The sequence below is a fragment of the Nicotiana sylvestris genome, chromosome 7, assembly GCF_000393655.2.
Source record: "Nicotiana sylvestris chromosome 7, ASM39365v2, whole genome shotgun sequence".
NCBI lineage: Eukaryota > Viridiplantae > Streptophyta > Magnoliopsida > Solanales > Solanaceae > Nicotiana > Nicotiana sylvestris.
The window spans coordinates 19,426,597-19,434,128 of NC_091063.1; positions in this window are offsets into that span (position 1 = coordinate 19,426,597).

The window sequence follows — 7,532 nt, forward strand, 5'->3', positions numbered from 1 at the left end:
GGCCTTTGATTGAGTAATGATTTTAAAAAAAGTTATTTCATGAATTACACGAGATTAGAATACCCCCATAAGATGAATCACATTGGGATGCTATGATACGGTTATTGAAGTATAGTATCGCCCTAGGTGGATTAGGAAAATCACTTCAGATGTTCCCCGGTGAGCGTGAACCCTAGAGATAATGTATTACGTAAGAGGTTTCAAGTTATTAGTGGTAGATTATGGATCAACATTAAGGTGAATCAACAATGGATGGATAAAAGTTCCAAAGTATGACCTTGAGATTAGGATGTCATTCTTAGGATGAACAGTAATAAGGAAGCATAAAAGGACTTAGATTTATACATATAATATAAGTAGCGAGAGAGTAACATGGAGTTAGGTAGCAGACATCGGTAATCATAAACCGAAGTAAAAGTTATGGTATAGTATAACTTACCTAGTTGTAGTAAAGCCATAAGCATAGATAACTGAGGCTATGAAACAAGAAATAACAATAGTCGTAAGTTCGACAAAGTACCAAGCGATGAATTTCAGTACACCTATATAATCCCACAGGGACAGCTTGTCACAGTTCTGTATATGTTCACAAAGTGAGGCCTAGAGATTGGCTAAAAGCTGGAGGAAAAAGGGAGAGAAGAGTCGCATAGGCACACATACAAGGACAAAGTTGTACAGACTGCATGATAGAAGGTAGCGATAGTTACAAGATTAATAGAATTCCGACCACAAGTCGTGGTGTGAAAAAGAGGCCTAAAGGGGGGAATGCCCTAGCCTTTGGATTTATTCACAAACCAGCTGCCTAGATATCAAGGACAATATTAAAGTACTCGCAAGAGCAATAAGTTATGGGACTGACAAGTACATCAATCAACATTTGAGGAAGAATGTTCCAAAGGGGGCAATGATGCTACACCCTATATTTTCGTATGTAAAAGTATGTCGTAAGTCAATTGATGTAATCTTAGAAATGCCATCATCTTTGAAAGTACATAAAGTAAGTTAAGCATGTTACCTTTGAGGTTAAAAATATTTAAGATCATGGATAACAAGTATCAAGAGGGTTGAAAGGCTTAGAAGCTAAACAAATTGAAGAAAATAAGTTTCGTCGAATGTCGATAAGTTGGGAATGTTATAACATGTAATTTTGGGGTGAGACTAGGATTCTTAACATGATAAGGAGGTTATGTTATGAGTTATTTTATTCTTATGATAGTCATGTATTGCATTTTAAAATCAAGCGAGTTATGGAACAAAAGTTGGCAAAGGTCATCACAAGTGTTACACCATGTGCGTCCCAAGGTGACGTATAATGAACATGAGACTTGTTAATCATGATTTGTACGAATTTATGGAGTATTACATTATCTTCCCCTTGGGATCATTTGTCCTCGAATGATTGTCCTAACTATAACTACGGCTAGAACTAGACCTTAAACGGGTTCGATGGAAACATGTGAATACTGAACTATCATGAATATGTACATATTGAACTGAATGAATACATGATTATTGAACTGCTGAGATACTAAACTGAATAGGTATTGAACTGATAGACTACTGAACTAACTGAATACCGAGATGACTGAATACTAGAAGACATGGAGATTATAATATAAGGTCTAAAAGAAAAGGTTAGTTACCTTTAACATTTCTCTAAAACACCTGCTAGCTATCATAGCATAACACAAGCCTCACGAAGGATCATAATGTGCATAACATGAAATATATACGTAAATATTGGTCTGCCATGGATACGTGAATACTGAACTAACATAGATATATGAATACCGAATTGGCACGAATATTTGAGTACTGAACTGACATCAATATCTGAGTACTAAACTCGCATGAATATTAAGTACTGCACTAACATGAGTATTTGAGTATTGAACTAGCATAAGTATCTAAGTACTGAACTGACATGAGTATCTGAGTGTTGAACTGACATGAATATCTGAGTACTAAACTGACATGAATATATGAATACTGGAAACTTGAATGTTCTAACATGAGATATGAATACTAGAAACTTGAATGTTATAACTTGACACGTGAAGTACTGGGTGTACATCCGCTAATTTTAGTGGCAACTCTAACTCATAAGCAATTTGTCTAACCCTTCGTAGGATCCTATATGGCTCGATGTAGCTGGGACCGGGCTTTCCTTTCTTCCAAAATCTTATAACACATTTCATAGGCAGAACTTTCAAAAATATCCAATCAAATCATGCTTTCAAAATGAGCGAGATTGTGAGCATCTAATTTTTGCCCGCATGGAAATAACTCCTAAAAATAGAACAAGATAGACCAAGAATAATTTTAATGGATTTTAGGAGTTTTTCTTTATTTAGTTGTATTTCATGCATGTTTAATATTTTAAAATCATAAGAAAAATCATAAAAATTGTCACATTTTCGTTTCATGCCATCATAGGTTTAATTTTTATTTTTCGGAATTAATTACTTATTAATTGTAGAACTACTACATGAAAAATCACAACAAAAATATATGTTATTCATTTTACATGCATTTTTAGTTAAATAATTGATTAAGTGATAGTTAACGGGCTAATTTTGCAAATTTAGTTTCAATTTAGGTGTGTTATCTAAAGTGGTTGATTTAGCAATTAAAATAATAGAAGGATTGGGTTGTTGACATTCCTAACTAGACTAAGTAAGATCAATAGCCCAACTGCCCAAAATAGTAGCCCAAACCCACACCTAATCTGCCCCATAACCTTGCCCAAGCCCATACCGTCCCAGACCCAACCAGATTCCCCTCCTTTCAAACACCACCTTCCCAAAACCATAAAAGGGACCTAATTTCATTCCCTTACCTAGAGACTAAAAAATCGAACCTCCTCCCCCCTTTGAGCAAAAAATAAGCATTGTTTTCCCCCTTTTCTATCTTCTTCCTCGTCTTCTCAAAATAGACACACATATTAGAGACCTAATTTAGACCTAAAAATAATCCCTATACTTCTATAAGCAGCTGAAACCCTCCTCATCTTCGTTAATCTGGAGAAGCGGCTTACCTTAACGTCCAAAGCAGAGAACCAGCGACCCTACAACTGTGACGACCCGGCCAGTAGTCTCATGAGTTACCGCTCTATTTTTTCCCATTTTTGCTTCTTTATGCTTTATTATTCATATTTTATGTGGTCGAGTGGATTGGTTTGTGTTTGGTGTGGTTTTGGTAAGAAATGAGACACTTAGTCTCTTTTAAGAAGGTTTAAGTTGGAAAAGTCAACCGGATATTGACTTACGTATTAGAAGGCTCAGATGTGAGTTTTGATGGTTCAGTTAGCTTTGGGGGTGATTTATGACTTAGGAGTGCGATCAAAATTGGTTTTGGAGGTTCGATGTAGAATTAGGCTTGAATTGGCGAAGTTAGTATTTTGGCGATTTCCGGTTGATAGGCGAAATTTTGATCCGAGGGTCGGAATGGAATTCTGAGAGTTGTTGTAGCTTCATTATGTCATTTGTGATGTGTGTGCAAAATTTCTGGTCATTCGGACGTGGTTTTGTTGGGTTTTTGATCGAAAGCGTATTTCGAAAGTTTTTAGAAAACTTAGGCTTGAATTTGATGTGAATTGATGGTTTTGGTGTTGTTTGAGGTGTTTTTATGATTGGAACAAGTTTGAATGAGGTTTTAGGATGTGTTGGTGCTTTTGGTTGAGGTCCCGGGGGCCTCGGGTGAGTTTTGGGTGGTCAATCGGACCAAATTGAAGTTTGGGAAGCTGCAGAAAATCAGTTCCAGTAGTTGCAGACAATTGTTCTTTGCGTTCGCGAGAGGACACTCGCATTCGCGAAGAGTCTGCTCAGTGAGGTGAAGGTTTGGCCTTCGCGTTTGCCTGGCAGGTGTCGCATTCGCGAAGGGTGGTAAAGCTGTGCATTGCGTTCGCGAGAGGAAACTCGCGATCGCGTAGAGTAAATTGGGGTCCAAGTAATTTCTTTATAGCGTTCGCGTAAAGTCGTCCGCGTTCGCGAAGGTATGGGAGGCAGAAGCATTGCATTCGTGACTGCGTTGACACGTTCGCATAGAGCAAAAGTTGGTCAATGAAATTTTATGCTCCACGAACGCGAGGCGTTGACAGCGTTCGCGAAGAAGGGAGGTCAGACCTGGGCAGAAAGTTTATTAAACATTTCATCCGCGATTTTGAGTCATTTTTCCTCCATAGCTGAGCATTTTGAGAGTTTTTTGAAGGTGATTAAAGAGGGATTCAAGGAGAATCGATTGGAGGTAAGATTTTTGAACCTAAAACGTGATTCTAATGTGAAATTAACCTAGAAATTCATGGAACCTAAGCTAAAAATGGAAGAACTAGGGCTTGGGATTTGAAATTTTAAATTGGGATTTGAAGGACCATTTGAGGTCGTATTTGAGAACTTTTGATATGTGTGAGCTCGTGGGTATAAGGAATCTAATGATGTGAAAATTTCAGAGTTTCGAGAAGTGGGCCCGGGGCTAGGGTTTTGCTAATTTCGGAATTTTTGATATTTTTCGATTGTTTTCGCTTGGGTTTTGTTCCCTTAGCATATTGTGACGTATTCATTCTGATTTTGGATAGATTCGACATACGTGGAGGCCGATTCGAGGGGCAAAGGCGTCGCGAGCTAGAGTTGTAGCCGGTTTGAGGTGACTAATGATTGCAAATGATGTCTTGAGGGTTTGAAACCCTGGATTGCACATCGTAATGCTATATTGAGGTGAGAAACGTGTTGGATGATGAGCGTGGGGTCTTTTACTACTGGAGATTGTGACTTGGTCCATCCCGATTGATGATTTTACCGCGTATTTGACTGAGATTTATTTGTTATCATCATGATTTGGGTTGATTGCCATATTTGGGCTTCGTGCCAACTATTTGGACCCTTCGGGGATTTTTATCACTGTTTCCTCACTGCTTGACATATTATTTGAATTCAGTCCTGTTGATATCTACTACTTTACAAACTCAGCCATTTTTACTCAGATTTGAAACTTAATGATATTTCTACATCATGTTTTGGGCTGAGAACTACTGTTTTACTAATGCCCAAGGGGCTTGTGATGATTTTCGGACTGAGTGAGGCCGAGGGCCATATGTGAGGATATGCTGAGTGATATGAGGTCGAGGGCCTGAGATACTTTATGTGCCACAAGGTGGCTTGAGTGATGTGAGGCCGAGTGCCGAGTGATGATGCCATGATGTGGCTTGATATAGAGCTTGGGTCGTAAGGAGCCCCTCCGGAGTCTGATCACCCACAGTGAGCGCAGGTACCCATTATGATCTGAGAGTGAGCCCGAGGGGATGATATTGTTTTGAGTGACTGATACTGAGCCCGAGGGGCTGATACTGTATTGAGAGTGAGCCTGAGGGGCTGATACTATTCTGAGCGATATATACTGTGCCCGAGGGTCGGATTTCTACTTGATATTTACCTGTCAAAATTTCCTATTTTACTTGTTTTAAAAGGGATTTCATTTGATTTCTTCATTGATTTACTGCCTTAAGTGATTTTACTACTTGATATGGAATTGTTTTGTGCCTTTACGTGTTTTCATACTTTCAGCCATTATTTATAATTATTACTCACTAAGTCGGAGTACTCACATTACTCCATGCACCATGTGTGCAGATTCAAGCATCGCAGAGTCCGCTCCTGAGTGTTGATCCTTCCAGTCCAGGCAGTGATTTGGAGACTACGAGGTAGTTGTTGGCGTTCGCAGCTCCGTGCCTCCCTTATCTTATCATTTTCATGTTCTTAAAACTATTGTATCGGATTTAGCGTTCAGTAAACTTGTATCCGGATTTCTTAGTTGCTCATGACTTGTGACACTCCAGTTTGGGCTGTGTCGGGATGGTTTCGGCTGTTATTAATGTTAAATTCTGCAATTTATGGATATTATGTTATGTTTTATTACCGTTTATGATAATTAATTGTTTAAAAGAGGTGTTCCATTTTGGTCTGGCTGGTTGTCCTTGTCTTCATGAGAGGCGCCATCACGACTAGGTTCGGGAATTGGGTTGTGACAAGTTGGTATCAGAGCCTAGGTTGCTTAGGTCTCACGAGTCATGAGCAGGTTTAGTAGAGTCTCACGGATCGGTACGGAGACGTCTGTATTTATCCTCGAAAAGCTACAGAACCTTTAGGAAAAACTTCATATTCTTGAAATTCTTGTCGTGCGAGCTTGTGGTCCGAGTACTAAACTTCTGTTATCATATTCTCTTACAGATGGTGAGGACACGAGCTACCGGACGAGGTGGGTGACCACCAGTGCTACCAGTGGAGGCCACCAGAGGCCGTAGACGCGGTCGTGGTCGTGGCAGAGGCAGAGCAGCAAGGGTAGCCCTAGATCCGGATCAGGATCCAACTATGGATGCTCCAGCAACACCAGTTCAGGCACCAGCTGTGCCCATCGTGATTCCGGGTGTTCAGGAGGCCTTGGCTCAGATCTTATCAGTTTACACTGGCCTGGCTCAGGCAGTTTCAGCCACTACAGTAGCAGCTACTTCACAGGCCGGGGGAGGCAATCAGACCCCCGCTCCTCGTACACCTGAGCAGGTAGTGCAGGGACTACAGACACCGGGGACACCTCTAGCTTAGCCGGTTGCACCAGCTCAGGAGTTTGTTGTGCCAGTTATGCCGGATGATAAGCAGCGTCGTCTTGAGAGGTTTGGTAGACTCCAGCCTCCATTCATTCAGGGGTGCTGAGGGCGAGGATGCCCAGGGTTTTCATGATAAGTGTCAGCAGATGCTCCGTACAGCAGGGATTCTTGAGACTAGTGGTGTGGCATTTACTACCTTTCAGTTTACTGGGGCTGCTTTCATATGGTGGGAGGCGTATGAGAGGCATAGGCCGGTTGGAGCAGCGCCCCTTACTTGGCATGAGTTCTCCACTCTCTTCTTGGAGAAGTACATACCGCAGTCTCGCAGAGAGGAGTTGCGTAGACAGTTTGAGTGGTTGCAATAGGTAGATATGACTGTGTCACAGTATGAGTTGAGGTTTTCTGAGTTGGCTCGTCATGTCGTTTGGATGGTTCCGACAATTCGTGAGAGGATAAGGAGATTTATCGATGGCCTTAACTATCATCTCCATATTCTTATAACCCGAGAGAGGGTGTTGGGTGCTACGTTCGAGGAGGTGATCGATATCGCTCACGAGATTGAGATGGTTAGCCATCAGGATCGAGAGGAGAGGGAGGCCAAGAGGCCTCGAGGATCGGGCAGTTATAGTGGTACTCCTTTGAGGGACCAGTTTCAGCATGGTAGAGGTCATTCTTTCAGTCCTGCTCAGTCAGCCCGCCCAGAGTATCGCGGGGCATCTTCAGGCCGTGGTTATCATGGGTAACAGCAGGGTCAGCCTTCACTCAACGCCCTTCCAGCCCAGAGTTCATCTCGTGCCCCGTCAGCTCAGGGTTCTTCTATGCCGAGTGCATCAGCTGGTCACTCTGGTGCGAGGGGTTCCCTTCAGTACCCTTCCCCAGCACCTGGGAGTTGTTTTGAGTGGAGAGAGTTTGGGCATATATGGAGGCAGTGTCCTCG